This window comes from Thamnophis elegans, chromosome 14 (genome assembly GCF_009769535.1).
Source record: "Thamnophis elegans isolate rThaEle1 chromosome 14, rThaEle1.pri, whole genome shotgun sequence".
NCBI lineage: Eukaryota > Metazoa > Chordata > Lepidosauria > Squamata > Colubridae > Thamnophis > Thamnophis elegans.
The window spans coordinates 10,767,779-10,795,693 of NC_045554.1; the positions used below are offsets into that span (position 1 = coordinate 10,767,779).

At 47.3% G+C, this 27,915-nt stretch overlaps 1 protein-coding gene across 1 annotated transcript in view; it reads right to left on the minus strand.

Annotated features, from left to right (window-relative positions):
• LOC116517380 (ankyrin repeat and fibronectin type-III domain-containing protein 1-like) overlaps nucleotides 1–27,915 on the minus strand; it is a 285,435-nt gene that overhangs the window by 106,343 nt on the left and 151,177 nt on the right. The window lies entirely within an intron of this gene.

Here is a 27,915-nt window from a genome sequence, read left to right on the forward strand (position 1 = left end):
TGCACCTGACGAGGCAGGGGAGATCAGGAATTCTTTCCTTCAAACACCTGGGTGGCTGCGGGAGAAGGCAAGAATGCCTGGCATTCCCAACCGAGGCCAGCTGCTCCCAAGTTTTGCAAAATCAAACCAGGATGGGGAAGGACAAGCCAATTGACTTCCTACAGATTAAGCCCTCTGCTCTAGCCAGAGTGGGTGGGATGTGTGGTCCCCACCAGCCCTGTTGCTTTCCTACTCACCTGTTCGTGCTCGTGTCTGCTTCGTCTCCAGATCTTCTGCTTCTCCCTCTCTCTAAAAGATGCCTTCACAACGTAGACCTTCCTTCAAACAGGCATGGGCAACACACTCCATCCAAGCCCAGGATGTCTCTAGCTAGCCGAGACCCTGGCTTAGAGGTGGTCCATTTGCTCCAACCTCTGATCCCGGCCACATTTGCTCTCCTTATCTCTCGAATCCCACCATTCCTCTCAGTTGCCACCCATATTTTGCTCAACAATCACCTTAATTCATTTCTTCTCTCACTCTCTGCTTGTCTGCCCCCCCCAATCTTGTTTCTATAGAAACCAGATTAGCAGGGGGGGGGGAGAAGAGAGAGAGAAATCAAACCGAGCCATGTGACTCAGATTCCTACACCAAAGAATCTCCCTCCCTCTGTCTCTCTTTCTCAGTCTCTCGCTGGGTTTTACATAACAAGTCATTGTACGGGGCTTTAAAAAAAAAGGAAAAAGAGAAAGGAGGGAGGGGGGAAGGGAAGAAGAGGGAGGGAGGGAGAGAGGGAGGGAGGGAGAGGGGGGGAGGCCAGAAGGCTTGGCGGAGTCAATAGCAACCCATCACTTCAGCTGCCCATTCAATGGATGAAGCCTGTTAGCTTTTTCAGTTTTTCAAAAGTTTTGGGTGAAATCCAACAGAAACAAGGAATTTGGAATCCAAACTCATGTGATCTCCTGAGGGGAGGGGTGACATTCATCCTAGTTCCGTGTTGGCGAAGCTATGGCACGCATGCCACAGGTGACACACAGAGCCCTCGCTGTCAGCTCTCGCCCCAGCCCAGCTCCACCGTGCATGCTCACCTCCCTTCCGCCAGCCACCTGATGTTCGGGTCTCAGCCACGCATGCACGGGGGGGGGAGGAGTGGGGTGCATGCATGGGACACATACACATGCGTGGGAGGGTGAGGCGCATGTGTGGGGCACACTCATATTGCATTTGTGGGGGTTCTCCCATGTTCGTGTGCTCTGTTTTGGAAAGGCCTGGAAAGCCGCCTGCACCAACCTGGAAGCCAAAAATGGGCAAAGGGGGGGGGGGGTTGAGGCACATGTGGGGGGGTGCATACATGAGGGGTGGGGCACATGAGCAGGGGTGGGGTGCATGCATGGAGACGCTCGCATTGCATTTGGGGGGGTTCGTGCAGGCGTGCACACTTTGGGCGCTTGGTACCCAAAAGGTTAGCCATCACTGTCCTAGTCACTCAAACGGCTGGAGTACCCAAAATTTGGGAACTAGGCATGGCTAGTCTAGAGAAGAGAAGGACCAAGGGAGACATGATGGTAGTCTTCCAATATTTGAGGGGCTGCCACAGAGAGGAGGGGAGTCAAGCTATTCTCCAAAGCCCCCGAAGGCCAGACAAGGAATGATGGGTGGAAACTGATCAAGGAGAGATTCAACCTGGAAATAAGGAGGAATTTCCTGACAGTGAGAACAATCAACCCATGGAATGTTCAGAAGTTGTGGGAGTTTCGTCACTGAAGGCTTTCAAGAAGAGACTGGACTGTCATCTGTCAGAAATGGTGGAGGGTCTCCAGCTTGGGCGGGTGTGTGTGTGTTGGACTAGATGACCCACAAGGTCCCTTCCAACTCTGTTAATCTGTAAAGGATACTGAGACTCTAGAAAGAGTGCAGAGAAGAGCAACCAAGAGGATTAGGGGACTGGAAGAGAAAACATGGGCCTGGCTAGTCTAGTGGAGAGAAGGACCAAGGGAGACAGGAAAGCAGTCTTCCAATATTTGAGGAGCTGCTACAGAGAGGAAATGGTCAAGCTATTCTCCAAAGCATCCGAAGGCCAGACAAGGAATAATGGATGGAAACTGATCCAGGAGAGATTCAACCTGGAAATAAGGAGACATTTTCTGACAGTGAGAACAATCAACCCATGGAACAGAAGTTGCCTTTGGAAGTTGTGGGGGCTTCATCCCTGGAGGCTTTCAAAAAGAGACTGGACTGCCATCTGTCAGAAATGGTGTAGGGTCTCCTGCTTGAGCGGAGGGTTGGACTAGATGACCTATAAGGTCCCTTCCAACCCTGTTAGTCTGTTAAAACTACGGGAGATAATAGGGTTTATTGCAAAGCAGGGAGCAGACAATGAAGCCTAGCCAGAGATGGGCCAATGGGCCTTATATGGTTTCCCGGACCACTTATCCTTCAAATGTGTCAGCCTTTCCCCTATCCTTCTTTGGACTCAGAGCTGCTGGAGATTCGCTGGACCTAGTCTGTTTACGAAGGTTTCCATGGTGTGCCCAGACAGAGCTAAAGCCTAGCTATTTGTCATTGGATTGTAGATACAAATGGCGCTGGAGAAATTAAACCATGCCATCGGACCAACTTTTCTTAGCCTTGCACAAGGCCACAAACTACAGGGGAAGCGATTTGAGTTTGGACATCAAATTTCAAACAAAGAGAGAGCTTTGAGAATTGAAGTTATGTTCTGACTGAGGCTTCCTGAGAGCATGAAGCAAACTCCTGGTCCCGACAACTGTGAATTCTGCTCATTCACATCCAGCAAAGTCTTTCAAGGGAGGATTTACGGTCACAGACCTTATCTGGCTTGGAGAGCTGCCAGGCCAATCTCTGCAAAACTTGGCAAGGAGTCTCGGAGAGTCACAAGCCAATTAAGCGACTAATTGTCTCCTGCAAACTCCACTCCCCCTTCGCTCCTCTTGTATTTCCTCTGGGAGGGGCCATTCATCGTCCACCTGTGGCCTTACTCCCAAGTCGGCCCCTGTTCTTTAGCTGTTCCCTTCATCTGCAAGTCTGCGCATGCGCTCACTGGGAACAGGCTCCAGCTGTTCCTCTGCCTCACTGATGTCTGACTCTGAAGGCAGCTGATAACTGGCATACGGCTCTGGCCCCCTCTCTGCCTCTGACACAGAGCCCTCATCAGATCCTTCCCCAGACTCCAGGACTGGCCCATCTTCCTCCCCAACCTCCACACTGTCCGAATCAGCTGGCCACCTGTGGCCACAACAGCTTAAACTAAACGAGCCCCCCATTTTTACTTCCAGAATGGGCCACATTCAAACATCTACACATTGATCTCCAGGAGCAATTTTTAGGACCCCTGTTCAGTTTTGCGCGCAAAACTAATGAGAAATCTTAGAGTCTTTGGTTTATTAGAAATAATTAACCGCAAGGGACATTGTGCAAAGGAAAACTGAATTCCTCACTGAATTTGCCTTCAAATTTGTCTTCAGCTTTTTTGTCTCCCTGTTTATGGTATTGTAAGCTGTGCTTTGCAGCTTACAAAAGCTGTATGAACTAAGCCAGTTCAACCCCCTGCCTAGGCAGGAAACCCTATACCTTTTCAGACAAATGGCTATCCAACATCTTCTTAAAGACTTCCAGTGCTGGAGCATTCACAACTTCTGGAGGAAAGTTGTTCCACTGATTAATTGTTCTAACTGACAGGAAATTTCTCCTTAGTTCTAAGTTGCTTCTCTCCTTGATTAGTTTCCACCCATTGCTTCTTGTCCTACCCTCAGGTGCTTTGGGGAAGAGCTTGACTCCCTCTTCTTTGTAGCAGCCCCTGAGATATTGGAACACTGCTATCATGTCTTCCCTAGTCCTTCTTTTCATTCAACTAGACATGCCCAGTTCCTGCAACAGTTCTTCATATGTTTTAGTCTCCAGTCCCCTAATCCTCTTTGTTGCTTTTCTCTGCACTCTTTCTAGAGTCTCCACATCTTTTCTACATCGTGGCGACCAAAACTGGATGCAGGATTCCAAGTGTGGCCTTACCAAGGTATTATAAAGTGGTATTAACACCTCACTAATAATGTTACCAAGATTGATAATGAAACGTCTACAAGGAAACAGGTGAGCTCAGAGAGCATCAATGACCCCTTTTTCTCCCTTTCCTTGCTCCTCTTCTTGAGCAACAAACAACGCAGGAAACTTCACAGAACCGAAACGGAAGCCCTGGACTTCAAGAGAAGCAAGGGTGGGTGGCTCGGTGGGCCTTTGATGGCACGGACGTGAGCATCATATGGATAATAATGACCCTCCCCAAGGATGACGTGGGCTATTTCGTTCAGCAACCCGAGTTAACGTGCACCAATCATGGGGCATTTGAATAAAAACTGTCAATTTGGTAGATTTCCCTTGGGTTTCACCAGTGGTGGGTTTCAAATTTTTTTAGAACCTCTTCTGTAGGTGTGGCCTGCTTTGTGGGAGTGGCTTGCCAGCCATGTGACTGGGTGGGAGTGGCTTGGCAGCCATGTAACTGGGTGGGCGTAGCCAACTTGTAAAATGTGAAATTCACTTAACAACGCTCTTGCTTAGCAACCAAAATGTTGGCTCAGAAACTCTGGCATTGAAGTGTGCAAGTCTTAAAGCTGTCAAGTTACAAGACCCTTGCACCCCTAACCCTTTAAAAAAAAACCCAGGGGTGTTCAAACTTGACAGCTTTAAGACTTGTGGACTTCAACTCCCAGAATTCCTCCTCTCGCTCTGCATCTTGATGATGTGTGGACGGGCGGGGGGGGGGGGAGGGAGCTGGAACCAGTTCTAAACGACACTGTAGATTTGTGGAACCTCTTCTATAGAAGAGGTTAGAACTGGCATGAATCCACCCCTGGGTTTCACCCACTACTGTAAACAGCGTTGTGGAATGTCTTGAGCTCTGCATATTTCAGAAATGCCATGGGCCCAAATCTAAGCCGCCTCTTCTGTTCGGCCGCTGGCAAGCAGCAATTTGCTGGTCTTGTTTCCCCTTCCTTCTTAAGTGAAGCTTGGAGGAGAACCAGGGCTGGGCTTCAAAACTTTTAGGAAGGGGGTTCTCTGCCCGATGGCTGGATGGGTGTGGCCATGGTAGGCATGGCCTAGTCAACCACCTGCATCGTGGGAGGGGGGATTTTTGCCCTTCCTGGACTTCGGAGGCTTTCCTCGAGCCTCCAGGAGGGCGAAAATGGCCCAGCCAGAACCTCTGCATCGCTCTGCGCTTACCGTATTTTTGGGAGTATAAGACGCACCTTCCCCCCCAAAAGGGGGTGAAAATCTGGGTGCGTCTTAATACACTGAATACAGCATTTTTGGCGTCCCAAAGCCCCACCCCCTTTGCAAAAATGGAAATGCAGAGTGAAAAAACAGGCCCTTTTTTGCTCAATTTTGCTCCCCCCCCAGCCCCCAGGAACACTTTGCAGGCCTCCCAAATCCTCTGCATGCCCTGTTTTTCACCCCCCCCAAAAAATGAGGCCTGCAGAGGATTTGGGAGGCCTGAAAAGTGCAAAAACTTTTTAAATTTTTTTTACCTCTTCAAAATCTTGGTGCGTCTTATACTCTGAAAAATATGGTACCTGCATCCAAAACAAGTCGCGTAAGGACTCTTGGGAGGGGGGGGAGGGATAGGCGGGGCCAGCCAGGAGTGGGATTTGGGGTTCTCCAAACTGCACAGAATCTTAGCTAGAGGTTCTCCCGAACCTGTGCAAACCCCCAGCAGCCCCCCCCCCGAGGACAACCAATTTAACTAAAATAAACCGGAAGGTCCTGAAGAGACAATCCTGCTTGCCATTTTCAAATTTTTCATTCCATAAAAGATTAGAGGTAGTCCTCGACTTTCACCCAGACTGTTGATGGGAGTGGCATCACCATCTTTTATGTTTATCTTTTAGGTTTTATTAGTGTGATTGTAATTTCTTTGACTGTTGTGAGCCACTCAGATCACTAGGAATTGAGTGGCTTACATGTTTTTTCCTTCCTTCCTTTCTCCCCTCCCCTTCCTCCCCTAAACTTCCTTCCTTCCTTCCTTCTCGTTTTTCTATCCCTCCCTCCCTTTTCCTTCCTTCCTTCCTGCCTCCCTTGCTCCCTTCTTTCTTTCCTTCTGTCCCTCCCTTCCTCCCCTTTCTCTCCTTCCTTCCTTCTGTTTCATCTGTTCATTCTGTCCCTCCCTCCCCTTTCTCTCCTTCCTTCCTTCCTTCCTTCCTTCCTTCCTTCCTTCCTTCCTTCCTTCCTTCCCTTTATACTGTCCCTTCTTCCCTTTCTCTCCTTCTTTTCTGGCTTCCCTTTCTTCTGTTCCTTCTGTCCCTCCCTCCCCTTTCTCTCCTTCCTTCCTTCCTTCCTTCCTTCCTTCCTTCCTTTCCTTTCTACTGTCTCTTCTTCCCTTTTTCTCCTTCTTTCCTGGCTTCCCTTTCTTCTGTTCCTTCTGTCCCTTCCCCCTTTCTCTCTTTCCTTCCTTCCTTCCTTCCTTCCTTCCTTCCTTCCTTCCTTCCCTTTCTACTGTCCCTTCTTCCCTTTTTCTCCTTCTTTCCTGGCTTCCCTTCTGTCCCTCCCTCCCCTTTCTCTCCTTCCTTCCTTCCTTCCTTCCCTCCCTCCCTTTCTACTGTCCCTTCTTCCCCTTTCTCTCCTTCTTTCCTGGTTTCCCTTTCTTCTGTTTCTTCTGTCCCTCCTTCCCCTTTCTCTCCTTCCTTCCTTCCCTTTCTTTTGTTCCTTTTTGTCCCTCCTTCCCCTTTCTCTCCTTCCTTCCTTTCTGCCCCTGCCTTCCTCCCTCCCTCCTTCCTCTTCCTCTTCCTCCCCCCTCCCTCCCCCACCCCCCCTCTCTCTGAAAAAGGTCATAAAATGAGCCAAAATTAATTTAAGTATCTTCCTTCCTTGGAATGGAAATTTTGTGCCCCATGGTGGCCACGGAGGGCTACCTGTACACATTTTCAGCTTCATCCCATTTCACAACCGACGGATTTGATTTTTGCGGAAGGGACCCTACAGTCTGTGGTTGAAGGCCCTGAATACCGCCATGCGACCAGAGGGAAGGGGGTGCTACTGCTTCAGAACGTTGGGAGGAAACCTGGGAGCCGCTGAGGAATTGGCAGCTGCAAAGAATCCGAACAATTTAACTCTGTTCCCCTTCTCTTCGGAATGTCCAATGTACGCAACTTCCATTGTGTACGCTAGAGTTCAGGCAAATGTGAGCCAGGAAAGACGGGGCTGCGCACAATACCCTGCACTTTAGAGAAGGAATCATCGCGGTTCGGACTTAATGGCCTTTTTTAGGCATTCTCTTCTAAAACGCGCCTCTCCCTTTCCCCGTCCCAGCACTCTTGGTTATACGCCACCGTCCCCACCCTCCGCAGCAGCCCTAAAGCCCAGGCACAAAATTGCACTTTACACACATCGTCCGATAAAGCATGTCCAAACTTTTCCGAGAACGGGGAGCAAAGGCTCCAGACCGCAAACTGTAAGGCTGTAGATAGTGGAGTTGATGGATGGTGGGCCTAATCGCTGTATGGGAGGGTAACGCGTAGGGTACGAAAGGAAAGTTGCAAACCCAGTGTGGAAAACAAAGGAAAGGAAAGGAAAGGAAAGGAAAGGAAAGGAAAGGAAAGGAAAGGAAAGAGGACAGGGCTCAGGGTGTGCTCTTTCAAGAGGAGCAACTATGTATTACTTTGCTTTCGAATTGTGGTGCTGGAGAAGACTCTCGGGGGGCAAGAGGTTCGAATCAGTCAATCCTGATTGGTCCTTGAGAGGGTTGGTAGCAATAGCCATAGCACTTATACTTATATACTGCTTCATGGTGCTTTACAGCCCCCTCTAAGCGGTTTACAGAGTCAGCCCCAACAATCTGGGTCCTCATTTTAACCAACTGGGAAGGATGGAAGGCTGAGTCAACCTTGAGCCAGTCAGGATCGAACTGCTGGAAGTCGGCAGAGTTAGCCTGCAATGCTGCATTCTAACCACTGCGCTACCAGGAAGGAGAATAGGAAGAGAATAGGAATAGGAATAGGAGTAGAGTAGAGTAGAGTAGAGTAGAGTAGAGTAGAGTAGAGTAGAATAGAATAGAATAGAATTCAAAGAGACCTTGTAGGTCTTGTAGTCCAACCCCTGCTCAGGCAGGAAACCCTACAACACTTCAGACAAATGGTTATCCAATATCTTCTTAAAAACCTCCAATGTTGGAGCATTCACAACTTCTGGAGGCAAGTTGTTCCACTGGTTAATTGTTCTAACTGTAAGGAAATTTCTCCTTAGTTCTAAGTTGCTTCTCTCCTTGATTAGTTTCCACCTGTTGCTTCTTGTCCTGCCTTCAGGTGCTTTGGAGAATAGCCTGACTCCCTCTTATGAAGAGTTGCACTCATGTCCAGAAGTTCTTCACCGCGACATCAGAGAGCCTCTGAAGGGCTTGTTTCTTTAATCCAGTGTTTCTCAACCTTGGCAACTTGAAGATGTCTGGACTTCAACTCCCAGAATTCCCCAGCCAGCATTCGCTGGCTGGAGAATTCTGGAAGTTGAAGTCCAGACATCTTCAAGTTGCCAAGGTTGAGAAACACTGCTTTAATCTTCTGACATCTCTAAGTAGCTCTCTTAGAGAGAGAAGAGCTGGATTAGTTCACGGGGGCAAAACCGCCAGGAGCTCGGTAGCATCTGGGCCAAGTAAGACGTTTTCCTAAAAGGCCTCGGCTTTCGTGAGCTGCAGCTTCCTTCATCAGATGCCTGGAGTAGCTGCGCTGATGGAGGATTTAAATTGGGAGCGGTGGGGGAAGGAAGGTACAGAAAGCAGGTGGACAAATGACAAGTGCCTTATCAGTTAACAATGGCGATGGGTGTTGTGACCTGGGCTTCACCAAATCACGAAGTAGTCTCCTTGTCCCAACAAAAATCCCTTTTTATTAAGCTAAGGTGAATTCCTCGCATTCACATCCAGCAAAGTCCTGGCAAACAGTCTTTCAAGGGTGAATTTACAACCACAGACCTTATCAGGCTTGGAGAGCTGCCAGGCTGATATCTTCCAAATGCAACGCTGTACAAGAAAATATTTGGCAAGGAGTCTCTGAGAGTCACGAACAAATCTTCACACTAATTAAGCGAACTAATTGTCTCCTACAAACCCCACTCCCCTTTCGCTCCTCTTTTATTTCCTCTGGGAGGGGCCATTCACCGTCCACCTGTGGCCTTACTCCCAAGTCGACCCTTGTTCCATAGCTGTTCCCTTTGTCTGGCAGCTCTGCGCATGCGCACAGTGGGAACAGGCTCTAGCTGTTCCTCTGCCTCACTGATGTCTGACTCTGAAGGCAGCTGATAACTGGCATACGGCTCTGGCTCCCTCCCTGCCTCCAACACAGAGCCCTCATCAGAGCCTTTCCCAGCCTCCAGGACTGGCCCAGGTTCCTCCCCAACCTCCTCACTGTCCGAATCTGCTGCCAACTCTGCTGGTGGGCCACAACAATGGGTTTCAAAAGCTATGGGGTTGGGGGAATGCCCGTTCCAGGAAAGTTAGGCCTTGAAATAAAATGTGTTAGGTTAGGAAAGGTGCTACCAGACTCTTCATTGAACTTGCTCAGGGTTCCATTATTCTATTAATTACCTACTACAGATAGTCCTCAGCTTATGACAACAATCGAGAGCAAAATTTCCATTGTTAAGAAATGGGGTGATTAAGGGAGCTGTGCTCAATGTTACAATCTTTTCTTTTTGACACGGTTGTTAAGTGAATCACACAATTGTTGAACAAGTTCCTCCTTCCCCCTTTCCTCTTCCTTTCCTTCCTTCCTTCCTTCCTTCTTTCCTCCCCCTCCTTTTCTCCTTCCTTTTTGTTCCTTCCTTCATTCTTCCCTTTCTTCCTTCCTTCTCCCTCCCTCCATTCTTTCCTTCTTTCCTCCCTCCCTCTGCATGGATCAGGCATTGTGAAAAGCTACTGAATGCTGTACACTTTTTCTAAGGATTGACTGTCCTGCTGGCAGGGATCATCCAAGAGATAGAAATCTCTTGTAGAACCCAGGCTTGTCATTTAGCCAGCAAATGTCCGGTTACAACACACAGCCCACATGTATCTCTACTAATTGTCCTCTGCTCCTGTCCTGCAGAGCTGGTCCTCCTTTCTCCACATGCCCCCGAAGCTTCATTTGCATCAGGAAACATGCCTTAAACGCTTCCCATCTCTCCCCCTCCATCTCCCTCCGTCCGTCTGTCTGTCTGTCTGTCTCTCTCTCTTTCTCTCTGTCTGTCTGTCTCTCTCTGTCTCTGTCTTTCTCTCTCTCTCTCTCTGTCTGTCTGTCTCTCTCAATCTGTCTCTGTCTCTCTCTGTGTGTCTCTCTCTCTCTGTCCCCCTCCTCTGTCTCTGTCTCTCAATCTGTCTCTGCCTCTGTCTCTCTGTCTCTCTCTCTGTGTTTCACTCTCTATCTCTCATTCTCTCCCTCTCTGTCTCTGTCTGTCTCTCTCCGTCTGTCCCTCTCTCTGTCTCTCTTTCTGTCTCTCTCTCTGTGTCTCTCTCTCTGTCTCTCATTGTCTGTTTCACTCTCTATCTCTCATTCTCTCCCTCTCTGTCTCTGTCTGTCTCTCTCCCCGTCCCTCTCTCTCTGTCCCTCTTTATGTCTCTCTCTCTGTGTTTCTCTCTCTCTCTGTCTCTCATTGTCTGTTTCACTCTCTATCTCTCATTCTCTCCCTCTCTGTCTCTGTCTGTCTCTCTCCCCCTGTCCCTCTCTCTCTGTCCCTCTTTATGTCTCTCTCTCTGTGTTTCTCTCTCTATCTGTCTCTCACTGTCTGTTTCACTCTCTAGCTCTCATTCTCATCCCCTCTGTCTGTCTCTCTCCCTCTGTCCCTCTCTCTGTCTCTCTTTATGTCCCTCTCTCTGTGTCTCTCTCTCTATCTGTCTATCACTGTCTGTTTCACTCTCTATCTCTCATTCTCTTCCTCTCTGTCTCTGTCTGTCTCTCTGTCTCTCTCTTTGTCTGTGTCTTTCTGTCTCTCTGTCTCTGTCTCTCTCTCACTGTCTCTCTCTCTCTCTCTCTGGGTTCTGCAATTGTTTAGTCTGAGCTCCTGCTCCTGCACAGGAGTCTCCTCTTGTTTTTGGAGGCCAACCATCCAAGGATCCTGTCAGAGATGGAAATTTTGTTATTTTGGGCTGCTGCTCGGTGAGAGTTTTCCAAGTTTAGGAAACCAGTGATGTGGTTGCGCTGCCTCAGCCACAGAGTTTCGATGCTTTTCCTTTTTGGACGGGCCTCGTGAGCCTTTAATGCGACCACACAGCCTGAGATAATCGGGCATTATCTGGAGTTGCAGGCAGGTGCCAGGAGAGGGAGGAAAGGTCCAGGAGATGGAGAAAAATTGCAATGGGGCAATGCTGCAGGAGGGGGGGAGGGGGGAAGGCTTCTTCTAGGGAAGGAGGTGATGATGAATATGGAGGAGGCAGAGGAGGAGAGAGAAGATGATGAAAAGGAGGAGGAGGAGGAAGAGAAGTAGAAAGGCGAGAAGGGGAGGAGAAGGAGGAGAGGGGAAAGGGAGGAGGAAGAAGAGAAGGAGGAAGACAAGAAGGGAGGAGGAGGAGGAGGAGGAGGAGGAGAGGGGAAAGGAAGGAGGAAGAGGAGGAGGAAACCGAGAAGAAGTAGAGGAGGAGGGAAAGGGAGGAGGAAGAAGAGGAAGAAGAAGAGGAAGACAAAAAGGAGAAGGGGAACAGGAGGAGGAAGAGGAAGTGAAGGAGAAAGTCGAGGAAGAGGAGGAGGAGGAAGAGAAGGAGAAGAGGGAGGAGGAGGAAGATGAGAAGGGGAACAGGAGGAGAAGGAAGAGGCAGAGGAGAAGAAGGGGAACATGAGAAGGAGGAGGAAGTGAAGGAGAAAGTCAAGGAGGAGAAGGAAAAAGTCAAGGAAGAGGAGGAGGAGGAAGAGAAGGGGAACAGGAGGAAGTGGGAGAGAGAGGAGGGGAACAGGAGGAGGAGGGAGAGGGAGGAGGAGAAAGGGAAGGAGAAGACAGGAGGAGGAGGAAGAGTCGGAGGAGAAAGGGAACATGAGGAGGAAGTGAAGGAGATAGTCAAGGAAGAGAAGAAGAAGGAAGAGGAGGATGAGGAGGAAGACTAGAAAGAGAGGGGGAATAGGAGGAGGAGGTTGACCTGTTCACTCAACCCCAGCTGGGTTCACACATGGGATGAAGCCATCTTGTGGCCGGCCCCGGTTTTGCTCGACCCATAGCTCAGCGGCAGCGGTTTATGAACTCTGCTGAGGGATTGTAGATTGTAGATTGTAGAAGTTTATTTGTATGCCGCCCTTTTCCCTGGGGGGGCTCAGGGCGGCTCACAACCCAAAGGGGAGGGGGGAGACAAACTTTTAACATATAAGACAATACATAATTAAAAACACAACATTCATACCATTCGGGCGGGTTACAGTCTTAGCCCCAGGCCTGACGGGATAGCCAGATTCTGAGGGCTGTGCGGAAGGTCTGGAGGGTGGTGAGGGTACGAATCTCCACGGGGAGATCGTTCCATAGGGTCGGAGCTACCACCGAGAAGGCTCTCCTCCGCGTAGTTGCCAGTCGGCATTGACCGGCAGATGGAACTCGGAGGAGGCCTAATCGATGAGATCTAATAGGTCGCGTGGAGGTAATTGGCAGTAGGCGGTCTCTCAAGTACCCAGATCCACTACCATGTAGGGCTTTATGGGTGACAAGTAGCACCTTGAAGCGTACCCGGAGATCGACAGGTAGCCAGTGCAGCTCGCGGAGGATAGGTGTTATGTGGGTGAAGCGAGGTGCACCCACAATCACTCGCGCGGCCGCATTCTGGACTAGCTGAAGTCGCCGAATACTCTTCAAGGGCAGCCCCATGTAGAGCACATTGCAGTACTCCAGCCTAGAGGTCACAAGGGCACGAGTGACTGTTGTGAGAGCCTCCCGGTTCAGGTAGGGGCGCAACTGGTGCACCAGGCAAACCTGGGCAAATGCCCCCCTGGTCACAGCTGACAAATGGTGTTCGAAAGTCAGCTGTGGATCCAGGAGGACTCCCAAGTTGCGGACCCTGTCTGAGGGGTATAATGTTTGACCCCCCCCCCAGCCTGAGAGGTGGAATACGTGCCGAATTGGTGGGAGGGAAACACAACAGCCACTTGGTCTTATCTGGGTTGAGCACGAGTTTGTTAGCCCTCATCCAGTCCCTAACAGCTTCAAGTCCCTGGTTCATCACGTCCACCGCTTCATTGAGTTGGCACGGGGCGGACAGATACAGCTGCGTATCGTCCGCATACTGGTGGGATGGAGAGGACTTTGAAGGGTGCTCCCTCAAGAGCATGGCTGCCCTCTTTGTGGGACAGAAGGGGAATCTCTCCTCTGCTCCTTTCCCCGGGAGTTACTGGGCTTGGGATTAGGGGAGAAGAATTGGCCTTAAAGGCAAAGAACCTGGGAAAGCAAGCATGGACCCTGGTGGAGATTGGCCACTGCTTTGGATGGGTGAACGGAAAGAGGCTGAATATAGGGACTTTGGGATCTCCAGACAAAGGGTTCAAACTCTTCCCATTCTCTTTTGGGTCTCCACTGCCCTGTTTCTCCTCAGCAGCACAGAATTCCAGTTGGCACATAAGATAAAATTTTATCTCTCTCTACCTCTACCTCTATTTCTCCCCCCCCCAATTATCTATACCTTGCTATCTCTATCTCTCCATCTCTCCATTATCTATCTCTATCTATCTATCTATCTATCTATCTATCTATCTATCTATCTATCTATCTATCTATCTCTACCTCTGCCTGTCTGCTTGTCTGCCTGCTCATCCATCCATCCATCCATCTATCTACCTATCTATCCATTATCTCTCTTTCTCCATTATCTATCTATCTATCTATCTATCTATCTATCTATCTATCTATCTATCTATCTATCTATCCATTATCTCTCCCTCTCCATTATCTCTCTCTCCATTATCTATCTATATCTATCTATCTATCTATCTATCTATCTATCTATCTATCTATCTATCTATCTATCTATCTATCTATCTATCTATCTCTACCTCTGCCTGTCTGCTTGTCTGCCTGCTCATCCATCCATCCATCTATCTATCTACCTATCTATCCATTATCTCTCTTTCTCCATTATCTATCTATCTATCTATCTATCTATCTATCTATCTATCTATCTATCTATCTATCTATCTATCTATCTACCTACCTACCTACCTACCTACCTACCTACCTACCTACCTACCTAGAATAGAAGAATAGAATAGAATAAGCAGTAGAGGAGAGAGAGGAGAGGAGTAGAACAGAACAGAATAAATAATAGAGTGGAGTGGAGAGGAGAGGAGAGGAGAGGTGTGGAGTGGGATGGAATGGAATGGAATAGAACAGAATAGATATTGGAATGTAGAATGGAATAGAATAGTATAGAAGGGAATTCTTTATTGGCCAAGTGTGATTGGACACACAAGGAATTTGTCTTTGGTGCAGATGCTCTCAATGTACATAAAAGAAAAGATACATTCGTCAAGAACCAGAAAGTACAACACTTAAAGACAGTCATAGGGTACAAATAAGCAATCAAATCGTATTAGGAAACAATCAATATAAATCGTAAGGATACAAGCAACAAAGTTACAGTCCTGCAGTCATAAGTGGGAGGAGATGGGTAAGAGAAACGATGAGAAGACTAATAGTAATGCAGACTTACTGAATAGTTTGACAGTGTCGAAGGGGTTATTTGTTGGGGTAGAATCAGAGAAACCCTTCTTTGCCCCCAGAGCCAACCTCTCTACCTGTGGGTGGCATTAACAAAGCCTTCCAGTCCCTCCTCTATCCCGAGGTCAAGAGGTTGAACTTCAATCTTTTTATTTCCAGCACAATGATGCCGTAGACCTAGAGCGGGTCTAGAGATGGATGTCGTGATTCAGTGAAAACATTCCTGCTTCCAAAGCATAAAACCCAAAAAACTTTTATGGGAAAACCACTGTCTTCGGGCGTCTGCATATCTCCAGCCATCCCGGAGTTGAAAGACACAGAGAAAAAGGAAAAGGGGCCGTAATGATAAGTTTCTGGATGAACGCTGTGGGACTATTGGCTCTCACATAAAAGCCGAGACTCCTGAAAGAGCCAACCGAGAAGGGAGCTCGACGGCGTCTGGGTCATAAGAGACAGCGAGAGGAGCCTTCCGGCTTCTACAAGCGAGGGTGGGCCAAAGAGAAATCACACACTCCGTCTCTCTCTCTCTCTCTTGTCTTGGTTTTCTGGAAATTTATATTCAAGCTGAAGTCACGCATTGCAAAGCCGAGGCATGCAAGAGACGTAAACACAATATCATAGAGCTGGTCGTTCAACTTCTTGGCCAATGCAAGAGTCCTTATGCCACCCCAGACAAAGGATTGCCCCTTTTTTTTTTACCTCCTTGAAAACTTCCCGTGATGGAGAGCATCCACGACTCCAGGAAGCAAGCTGTTGCGTTGATTAGTAGTTCTCGGTGTCAAGAAATTCCTCCTTATTTCCAGATTGGCTCTCCCTCTTTTTTCTTTCAATAAGTTTTTTTTTAATTTTTATTTTAATATAAACAATCCATCTTCCATTAAACACTGCGTTGTCTGGGTACAAATATTTTGTGCAATAGCAATTAAAATGTACAATCATATTCATTATTTGATCTGTTCCTAGCTTAACACTTAAATGTCTAATACTGTAACGATCCTCTTCTTGATTTTTTTAACTGCTAATTATATTGGCTCTATTCATACATTTACTATATTTTACATCACTGCTTTTACTTAGTTTAGTTTAGTTTCCCTTTATTTGTATGCCGCCCTTTTCCCTGGGGGGACTCAGGGCGGCTCACAGTTCAAAAAGGGGGGGGGGGAGGACAAACAATTTTCCAACATGAAGACAATACAACATATTAAAAAGAACACACAACAGTCACACAATTCAGGTGGGGTTAGAATCTTAACCCCAGGCCAGCTGGGACAGCCAGATCTTTAAAGCGGCGCGGAAGGACTGGAGGGTGGTGAGGGTCCGAATCTCCACGGGGAGTTCGTTCCAGAAGGTCGGAGCAGCCACCAAGAAGGCTCTCCTCCGGGTAGTTGCCAGTCTGCACTGGCTGGATGATGGAATTCGGAGGAGGCCTAATCGATGCGACTTGTTCAACTCCTATCCTCAAAATGAGGCTATAGAGCACTGTACACCAAGACAACTAGACACAAGAACAGTTTTTCCCCCGAACGCCATCACTCTGCTAAATAAATAATTCCCTCAATACTGTCAAACTATTTACTAAGGCTGCATTACTATTACTATTAGTCCTCTCATCGTTCCTATCACTCATCTCCTCCCAATTATGACTCAGGACTGTAACTTTGTTGCTTGTATCCTTACGATTTATTCTGATATTGATTGTTTCCTGATTGCTTATTTATACGCTATGAATATCATTAATGGTTGTGATGAATGTCTCTTGTCTTTTATGTACACTAGAAGCATAGGCACCAAAGACAAATTCCTTGTGTGTCCAATCACACTTGGCCAATAAAGAACTGAATTCTATTCTTTTCTATTCTTTTCTATTCTATTCTATCCTATCCTATTTCGACAACATATGGCATGGCACGAGTGATTCTATAGGATTTTCTGTGACTCCTTTGCACGAGCTTAACTCCTTTGAGTTGGGATGAGGTTAAACACACACACACACACACACACACACACAAACACACAAAGATGTTAACATTTTACTACTGATGGGTAAATGAAGGAAGGAGGTTTTGGAAGAATTCAAGCTATGTTGAACAAACCCAGAAGATTTTTTGTTTCCAACTGGCAAGGGTTTTTTCCCCTTAAGCTTTCCAGAGTTCCTATTAACAGTACAATGCCTGTGCCCCACTTCAGGAAATTATACCTCTCTCCCCTTTGAAAACAAAAATAAAGCAGAGAAAAACAACGGCATTTAGCCCTTGCACCAGTTTGTGCTGACTGAGAGTAACTTTATGCCATCCCCGCTAGATACCGTGTACCTTACAGTGTGTTTATTTCAAAATTTCATCCGTCTCCCCTTAAGCTTTCAGAGGAGAGAAATAAATGTTACCTTATGCTGTGCCCCACTATCCCATTCCATATTCCCCATTCCATATTCCCCATTTCCCATTCCATATTCCTTATTCCATTCCCTATTCCATTCCCTATTCCCCATTTCAATTTCCATATTCCTTATTCCATTCCCTATTCCCCATTCCATACTCCATATTATATTCCATTCCATTCCAACAGTTGTTAAATGAATTTGGCTTCCCCGTTGACTTCGCTTCTCACTTTCTTCTCCTCCCATCCACCTCTCCCCTTCCTTCCCTCCTCTCCCCCTTCCTCTTCCTCTTTACTTTTTAAATTTTCCTTTCTGTATTCCTTTCTCTGACCGCTTCCCTTCCCTTCCCTCCTTTCTTCTCCTCTCCCCTCCCCTCCTTTCACCTTTTTTCTCTTTACCTTTTTTTCTTTTCTCTTTCCCTTTCTCTTCCCCTTTCTTCCTCTCTGCTCCCCTCCCCTTTTCCATTGTCATCAAGTATACCCTTCTCTTGCAAAAACTCATCCAGATTCATGATTTGTGTAGCTTTTTAAATTCAATCTCTTTTTTCCCTTTGGCATAATAAGAGCACAAGGCAAGGAATTCCTTTTCCCCTGCCCCCTCTCAATTTTGTTCCTAACTTTGACTAAAACCTCACTATTTTCCAAGCAATTGGTCCTAAATAAAGTTGCTTAGCATCTTGTTCCTTTAAAGCATTTCCCTCCGGAGACAGGCATCTATGGGACGGCGAGTAGGACATTCCTCATAAGGGGTGACAAAACCTCCATCCCCAAATATTTAAGTAATCACAATAGCTTTCCATTAGGTTAAATTGTGGCTTCTACCCTTCTTTTTAAGTCTGATGACTTTCCCCAGCATTGGGGGAAACCACAGCTAGTCTTTAATCAACCAAAACAAAAGAGAAAAGGAAAAAAAAAACCAGCCAATCCCTCTCCTCTTTAATCAATGTTTCATCCTTTTGTAGACGGTCCCGTATTCTTTCTTCTTTGAATGCTTCTCTTTGAAGACTATTTGGCTTCCTTCTGCAGCGGGGAGAGAAGGTCCTGGGATCGAAAGGAAAGTCACCATCCATACCGTTGTGATGTGCGTGAAAGGCACTTGGTCCTGTAGACCAGGAGTCCCCCATCCCCGGTCCGTGGACTGGCACCGGGCCACGGCATACCAAAAACCGGGCCATGCAAACAAACGAAGCCATTTGCAACCATTTGCAATGATCAGTGATCAAACCTGCCCTCCTGGGCCCAACGTTTGGGAATCCAGGCTCTGCCTATCACAAGCCAGGACAAAGGGTGAGTGATGGAGGAGTAACACCTCCTTAAAACAAACCTTGGTCCAGCTGGCCCGGCTGGTAGCACCTCGTAAGGGCGCCTTTCCAGGGTTATAGGAGAAGACGATCAACGGTTTTGAAGGCGGAAGAGGGCTCTACGCCCCAATGACAGATCAAGCGGCAGAACCATCTTCTAGGAGAAGGGAAACTCTGATTACAAATCTCCATCACCTTGTGGCTATATCCCCTATTGGAAAAGGTTTCAGGAGTCAACCTCGAGGCAAAATCCGGAGCTGGAGTCCCGGAAGCAGTTCGTGGCTGTACAACCACATTCTGGTAACTCCTGCGACACAGCCGTAACTAATTGTATCGACTCCACCATTCCATTGGACTATTTCAGCGATGTGGAGAGGGGGGATCTGCTGCTTGGGTAACAGAGTATCCTCCATATTAATCTACCCAGGCCTCGTGCTCTGGAGAGGACCTCCAGCTTTGCATACAGCATTGAAAGACACTCGTTTGGCAGGCCGGGGCAGAGAGGCAGTCCTGGAACCAGCGAAATTTGGGGGCTGGGCAGGGGACAGAATGGATCTGCCCTCAGTATGGAAGGGATTGCCACTCTCAAATTTGACTTTTTAGCCACACCAGATGCTGTTTTAGGACTTCTTCCCACAGCACGATACCATAGTCTTTTGAGACTGAAGGATGCCAAGGATGCAACAATCACCATTTGCAACCTTCCTAGATGGCTCCAGACAAGCCAAATGAATGGGGGCAAAGCCAGATTTGCACAACAACTACGCGATTCACTTAACCGCAAGAGTCATTTGCTTAACTATTGTAGTGAAAGGGTTGTATGACCAGGCACAACTCAATTAACCTCCGCCTTGCTTAGCAGTGGAAATTCTGCTCCCAATTGTGGCCATAAGCCGTCCAGTTGAGGGACTGAGTTGATAACTGGGCTCTATCTGGTGACCAGGGCGTGTCCTAAAGAGCTTATCTGACTCAGTCCAATCAATGAGAAGACAAGGTCAACCCATCCTGGATACTCCTCCCCTCACTATGGAGAACTGGTGGCTCAATCAGATCACACTGCAACCGCTGAGAGAAGATCAAGTAAAACTCTTTCAAAGTGGGCTTTCAGAGGCTTTCATTTCTTTATGTTAGGGTTTCATTTCTTTATTTTATTTAGTTTGTCAAAAATCTACGAGATAATGAGTAAGTATAAACATGGACATGGGAAATGGGTATGAATAAATGGGGACAGTAGGACAGGGACGGAAGGCACGCTGGTGCATTTATGCACGCCCTCTTTATGGATCTCTTAAGAATGAGGTGAGGTCCATGGTAGACAGTTTAAGGTTGAAGCTGTGAGAGTTGAGGATGTAACAACAGAGTCAGGTAGAAAATTCCAGGCGTTTGGCCATTGTGTTGCTGAAGTCGTATTTTCTGCAATCGAGTTTGGAGTGGTTTACTTTGAGTTTGCATCTATTATTTGCCCGTGTTTTATTGTGCTTGAAGCTAAAGTAGTCTTTGACAGGTAGGACGGTGTAGCAGGCACTTTTGTGTACTACGCTTAGGTCAGACCCTAATCGGCATAGTTCTAGGTTCTCCAAGCCCAAAATCTCAAGGTTGGTGGCATAAGGGATTCTGTTGTGAGCAGAGGCGTGGAGGACTCTTCTCGTGAAATACCTCTGGACTCGTCTGATCATATTAATGTCCATTGTACAGTGTTGATTCCAGGAAGATGAGGTGTATTCAAGAATTGGTCTGGCAAAGGTTTTGTATGCCCTAGTTTGCAGTACAATGTTACCAGAGAAGAAGCTTCACAAAATTAGGTTAATAACTCTTAATGTCTTTTTAGCAATGCTGTTACACTGAGCTCTGGGGCTTAGATCATCTGAGATGACTACTCCTAGGTCCTTGACAGAGTGAGGGTTGTCCATGAGGACGTATCCACCCAGCTTGTATTTGGTGTTCTGATTTTTGTTGCCAATGTGTAAGACAGAGCATTTGTTGGTTGAGATTCATGTCGACTTCTGAATCATTTTATGAGCAACAATAGAAATAGAAAATCCATGAATTACAATGTGGTTGGTTGGAACCAGGCACTGTGGTTTATAATCCATTTTCTGCCTTAATAGGATGTTTGAAGCCAGTCAAGCGTGCACTAATGAACTCTGGACATCAAGGGAGCCTTATTGACTAAGCCACAGTTCTGTTGAGTTTAAACATTACATTAGGTTATAAATCTCTGTTTACAAACCACAACGACAGGGCTTCCTCCAATGCTAAATCAGAACTAAACAAACCGTGTCGTGGCCGGGGATGGTATATAAAGGAAGACACATGGTATTTGCCGTTTGGGGTGCGTTTATAAAATAAAATGTGTTTTGTGATTGGCGTGGGTTGTTAGATGGCAGGCAGGCATGCTTCCTTGGTCAATGTGTCCAACCTTGGCCACTTTAAGATAGAAGAGAAGAGAAGAGAATAAGAGAGTTGGAAGGGACCTTGGAGGTCTTCTAGTCCAACCCTCTGCCTAGGCAGGAAACCCTACACCACTTCAGACAAATGGTTATTCAACATCTTCCTAAAAACTTCCAGGGTTGGAGTATTAACAACATTTGGAGGCAAGTTGTTCCACTGATTGTTCTCAGTGTCAGGAAATTTCTCCTTAGTTCTAAGTTGCTTCTGTCCTTGATTAGTTTCCACCCATTGCTTCTTGTTCTACACTCAGGTGCCTTGGAGAATAGTTTGATTCCCTCTTCTTTGTGGCAACCCCTGAGATATTGGAACACTGCTCTCATGTCTCCCCGAGTCCTTCTTTTCATCAAACTAGACATACCCAGTTCCTGCAACCATGTATGGACTTCAACTCCCAGCATTCCCGAGCCAGACATGCTGGGAATTGAAGTCGATAAGTCTTAAAGTAGCCAAGGATGGACACCCCTGGTTTAAAGCATGGGTGGCAGCAGTTACCTGCCATGCAAATTAACTCATATCTAGAGTTTACTCAAATTATATCAGACATTAAAATGTATATTGGACATTAATACAATCGAGCGAGTCCAGAGGTATTTCATGAGTCCTTCACTCCTCTACTCACAATAGAATCCCTTATGCCACCAGGCTCGAAATTTTGGGCTTGGACAATCTGGAATTGCACTGCCTAAGTCCTAAGCATAGTACACAAAATTGTCTGCTACAACATCCTACCTGTCAACAATTACTTCAGCTTCAACCTCAATAATACTCCGGCAAACCACTGATACAAGCTCAAGGTAAACCGCTCCAAACTCGGCTGCAGAAAATATGACTTCAGCAACAGAGTGGTCAACGCTTGGAATGCTCTACATGACTCTCCCCGATTGGCCACCAGCCGGCCACAACAATAACATTCCAGGGGAAACCACTGAATCAAAAAAATATTTGATAAAAGTGAGGACTGTTCCTGAGATCCTATAGATCCGTGATGGTGAAGCTACGGCATGCGTGCTAGAAGTGGCACGCAGAGCCCTCGTTGTGGGCACGAACGCTGTCGTCAGCTGTTCTTCTGGTTTCCAGAACCCACATGTGTGCCAGCCAGCTGGCCTTCGTGCGTACCAGAGCAATGGAAAATGACCTGAAAATGACCCCAAAACTGGCCAAGCCCAGGCCGTTTTCTGGGGCATTTTCCAGGCCGTTTTTCTGGCTATTTTCAGGCCATTTTTGGCCAGAAAAACAGTCTGAAAATGGCCAAAAATCAGCCAAAAAAACAGGCATGCACGTGCGAGCTGGTCTTCGGGCTTCCAGCACTCACACATGCACACGAATGCACACGCATTCCAGGTTGGGCACTCGGTGCCAAAAAAAATTCGCCATCACTGCTCTAGATGTCATTTTCCAGCTTCTCTTAGCATGGTGGGAATTGAACATGATGGGACCTCGTAAGGAGCAGTCAAAACATTCCATCCTGCTCACCAGACACCCTCCATTCAAAGTGACCCCTTGTGTAAATCAGCCGGTGGCTGAAGCTACACAAGACGACAGCGCCACACCGGTCCAAAACACACTTGCAAGGGTTTCCCCCCCCCCCATTACTTTTACAGACGGCTTTATAACTTCAATCTGACTACTCTTTGACAGAACAGCCCGAGCTCTCAAATATTTTGTGGCATTTCTTTTACAAATAATGATTGGCAGGCCCTTGGGGGAGCGGGGCTGTGAAGAGCTTTGGGAGAGAAAAAAGTTTGGATGGAGACGTTGGACCGTTTTTTTGTTTTTTTTTTGGAAGGTAAAGATGCTCTTCAGTCAGGGCCAATTTTTGGTGACTGCTTCCATGCAATTTTCTTGGCAGGGCTGGCGAAGGAGGTTGCCATCACCACCTCTCGGGGATGCTCATTTATTTATTTATTTGTTTTAAGCTTCCCGGTCTGGTCCTCGGCTCTGGAATTCCCAAATGCCGCCCATCCAAGTCGAAACCCCTCCCAACCCTTCTTAGCTTCTCACAAAAAGCCAAAGTCAACTAGGTGATGCTGAATCATGAGAAGCTGAACTCTTTAGGAACATTAAAGACAGATGCTCAGGGCTTTGGCTTGAAGGAGACAACAGAAACAAGCAAAACAAACGAATAAAAAGAACAGAAAAATGTCTCCGGGGTGGGATCCTCCTGCTCAATTAGTTTTATAAGGCTGCCAAATTGAAAGACATGAGATGATGTACAGCACTGAAATTTCAGAAGAATCAGCAAGGAAATACAGAAATGTTGGCTGATTGTGGAAATATGCAGTCAAGAAAATGCCAGCCAACCTGTTCAGACTGAGGCTTCCCAAGAGCATGAAACAAACTCCTTGTCCTGACCAAAAAAACCCTTTTATTAATTTACTGTGATTTCTGCTCATTCACATCTAGCAAAGTCTTTCAAGGGAGGATTTACAGTCACAGACCTTATCTGGCTTGGAGAACTGCCAGGCCGATATCTGCAAAACTTGGCAAGGAGCCTCGGAGAATCACGAACCAATGAAGTGAAGTAATTGTCTCCTGCAAACTCCACTCCCCTTTCGCTCCTCTTTTATTTCCTCTGGGAGGGGCCATTCACTGTCCACCTGTGGCCTTACTTCCAAGTCGACTCCTGTTTCTTAGTGGTTCCCTTCGTCTGGCAGCTCTGCGCATGCGCACTCTGGGAACAGGCTCCAGCTGTTCATCTGCCTCACTGATGTTTGACTCTGAAGGCAGCTGATAACTGTCAGACAGCCCTGGCCCCCTCTCTGCCTCCGACACAGAGCCCTCCTCAGAGCCTTCCCCAGACTCCAGGACTGGCCCAGGTTCCTCCCCAATCTCCTCACTGTCTGACTCTGCTGTCAAACTCTGCTGGCCGCTGGTGGGCCACAATACAACCTTACTACAGCAAATCATCTATCATGCTAGGTAAACCACGATAGATCCTTTAGTATGTGAAGCCAGCCTATTTGGTCTTCCCACATAATAAAATATGAAGAACGATTGCAGGAACTGGGTAAGTCTAATCTAGTGAAAAGAAGGGCTAGGGGAGACATGATATCAGTGTTCCTGTATTTGAGGGGTTGCCACCAAGAAGAGGGAGTCAAACTATTCTCCAAAGCACCTGAGGGCAAGACAAGAAGCAATGGGTGGAAACTAATCAAGGAGAGAAGCAACCTAGAATGAAGGAGAAATTTCCTGACAGTGAAAACAATACATCAGTGGAACAACTTGCCTTTAGAAGTTTTTAATGCTCCAACACTGGAAGTTTTAAAGAAGAGATTGGATAACCATTTGCCGGAAGTGGTAGAGGGCCATGATGGCGAACCTATGGCCTGCGTGCCACAGGTGGCACATGGAGCCCTCTCTTTGGGCACATGAGCCATTGCCCATCTCAGTTCCACCGTGCCCTACGCCCCCACTGCAGCCCATTATTGGTCCCAGGAGGCTTCAGGGAGGCCTGCTAGGTCCAAAACATGCATGCACAGGGAGGCCGGGTGCACTTGGGGGGGAGTCACGTGCACATTGCATTATGGGTGTGTCCACACCCTTGCACGCTTTCGGCCCGCGGGGTCCAAAAGGTTAGCCATCACTGGTGTAGGGTTTCCTGCCTGAGCAGGGGGTTGGACTAGAAGACCTCCCAGGTCCCTTCCAACTCTGTTATTCTCAATTCTAAAGAGGCCAAGGAGGCCTCCTTGTGAAAGCCATGCTTACAGTTTTTGGGAACCACCGAATAAATAGATGAAAGGGACATAAAGTTACCTTGAGACGCTCGCTTGGGTCGTCTTAATTCGGGACCCTCTCCTCCCCTGTGTACTCAGACTCTGGCTGTTTAACTTGGCACGGGGCACCCGGATAATTTGTTTCCATTGCAATGAAGCCCTAATTAACTGGAATAAACTTTTTACACTAAGTGTGTTTGTTTAATAAACCGGCCCTTTCACAGTCTCACCGAGAGCCGATGGCTGACTGGAGGGGAGTGGAAAGTCGCTGGGTACTTGGGACACTAAAGCTACACTGTCTAAGTGGGCGAGAGCTGAAAAAGCCGCCTCTGTCGTTGCAAAATCCAAACGACGCATCGGATGTCTGGCTGGGGACCGAATTCCAGCTTCTGGCCTTCACAATTTATGTGCCATGTCTTCTTCTCCCGTCGCCTCTCGAGTAACCTCACGACCTTTGGGATTTTACTGGTAGTCCTCAACTTACAAGAGTTCATTGAATGACCATTCTAAGTTAGGTTCCCTCCCTCGCACATATGTGCTAGTTGTTCCCGACTCTAGGGGGTGGTGCTCATCTTTGTTTCAAAGCCGAAGAGCCAGTGCTGTCCAAAGACGTCTCTGTGGTCATGTGGCTGGCATGACTCAACACCAAAGGCGCACGGAACGCTGTTACCTTCCCACCAAAGGTGGCCCCTATTTTTCTACTTGCATTTTTTACGTGCTTTCAAACTGCTAGGTTGGCAGAAGTTGGGACAATAATGGGGAGCTCACTCCGTTATGCGGTGCTAGGGATTCAAACTGACAACCTTCTGATCGACAAGTCTTAGCCACCGCATTCTTTGTGGTTCTAAGTTGCAACGGCAATGAAAAAAATGACCGATGATATTTTTTTCCTCCTATTTACCTCCTTCGTTGCATTCACGTGATCAAAATTCAGAGCCTTGACAATTGGTTCATACGGATGGATCTCCACTTCTTAAAAATAAATTGTACAGCTTCCTTCTGGATCACATGACTTGCAACAACAAAGGAGTGTGGAATCAGGAGCAGCCACCATGTTTAAGCTCATCAAATTAGATCTGATGACCTTGAGGTCTATATTTTGAAGGCAAATGAAAACTACTTATGAATTTGGTTTTATTAAGAACCAGCTGGGTGTAGTGGTAAAGGTGCTGGCTGGAGTTCTAGTCCCACCTTAGGCATGAAAGGCAACTGGGTGACTTTAAGCCAATCGCCAAGGAGACTGGGAGTTCTAGTCCCACCTTAGGCATGAAAGGCAACTGGGTGACTTTGGGCCAATCGGCAAGGAGACTGGAAGTTCTAGTCCCACCTTAGGCATGAAAGGCAACTGGGTAACTTTAAGCCAATTGCCAGGAGACTGGAAGTTCTAGTCCCACCTTAGGCATGAAAGGCAACTGGGTGACTTTGGGCCAATCGCCAGGAGATGCTGAATTCTAGTCCCGCCTTAGGCATGAATGCCCTCTGAGTGACTTTGGGCCAATCACCGGGAGACTGGAAGTTCTAGTCCCACCTTAGGCATGAAAAGTAGCTGGATGACTTTGGGCCAATCGCCAGGAGACTGGGAGTTCTAGTCCCACCTTAGGCATGAAAGGCAACTGGGTGACTTTGGGCCCATCACTAGGAGACAGTGAGTTCTAGTCTTGCCTTAGGCATGAAAGCTGGCTGGGGGACTTTGGGCCATCACTCCTTCTCAGCTCAACCCATCTCACTGGGTTGTTGTTGTGGGGAAAATAGGAGGAGGAAGGAGTAATAGGTACGTTCATCACCTTGACTTACATAGTAATAACGGTGAAATAAAAATAATAAGCGAAGGAGAACAAGATTCTGTTGCCTCTTTTCAGAGTACGGTAAAACTGGCGATAGTGATGGAATCTGCCTCTCATTCCCACCTGTAAGCCATAACAAGTGAAGTAGGCCAACCACGTTGTCAAAAAAGGTTGTCATATCAAAGAGGAATTGTCTGCCATGTTGGTCTAACATTCGAACTCCCCAAATGCAAAAGGCAATTTAAGTGGCGCTTGTCGAAAGGGTCGGATTGCAAATGAACAAGAGGCAGCCGGAATGTTACTAGGAAACCAAAGACATTCGGTGATGTATTGGTTACCAGAAAGGTCGGAGAAGCCAATAAAACAGCAAACAGAGAACAAATGGGTTTCACCAGCTCCGGGGCTGCTGCGCAGAAAAGAGGGAAGGAGATTTTTTTTAAAAAAAATCACACTCGGAATAAAGCATCCAGACAGCAAAGGAAGCATTTCAAACAGATCTATGACAAAAGATTCAGAGCAATGGACAGGCTGCAGATAGTTCTTGGCTTACGGCCGCAATTTGAAACAGACAATACTTTCTGGGACTACTACCCAAGGGTTTGTTGGTGTCTGGGTGGGTAAAACAAGGCCAAGAGGGGATGGAGTCGGCCCTCTGGAGTTTGGAGAGCCCACTGAATTGGGTATTGAAAAGAAGACCCCTGTGACAGTTAGCCAAAGAATAGGTCTTCTAACTTGCAAACTTGCTCTAGGGGGCATCCAGTGGCTAGCAGAGGACCTGTAAATTCCACCTGCAGCGTTTGATTCCTGTCAGCTGCCACCATATCCTTGCTTCAGCTTCGTTCTTTTGGTGACAGTCCATCCTGAACTCTGGGATGGATGTATAAGAGATGGAAAATGCTTGGGGAGGGAATGAAAGTAGCTTCTGTATCTCCCCGAGACACTGCTTCAAGGCCAATTGGCTGGGGGGAAAAAGCAGCTGCATACCAACCTATGCTTGAAGGGACCATTCTGAAAACATCTTGCTTGAACCCGATTGGGCATGGGAGAGAGGGGTCAGCGATGGGAGGCAGTTAAGGGAGGAAAAAGTTGCAATTCGGTATTTTGGCCCGTGATTCTCAGTTCTGGCTTTGCAACCCTGCAATACACTTGGCTTCTAATCAAACTATATCTTTCTCAACATATGGCGCCAAGGATCGTTTCTGTTTAGAGGTTTAAGTGTTAAGGTCTGGCAATTCATACTTCCTCCCTCCATGCATCCAGGATGGATGATGATGATGATGATGATGATGATGATGATGATGATATTCAGGATGCATCCAGGATCCCCCACGCCACCTCACCCATTAAGAAAAGAATTCTTAAGTTCCATGTCCACGGGGGGTCTGTGAAATCTCGGCCAGATGAGTTTTTAAACTGGGTAGAAACCAAACATCGCAGAAAAAGCCACTGTTCCAAAGTGAAAGAATGGCTTGTGTTTCTATAGCAACCCCAGTGGTTTAAAAAAAATTCCACCTCTCTCTCTAAAAGCGGTAGAAGAATAATGGGAGCGCAAAGCCCTTGGTGGCCTCCATTGAGAGGATCAACAAAGGATGGTGGTTAGGACACCCTTTTCACCACCATCGAGCCCAAAATGTATGTTGCTAAGTGAGAAGTTTG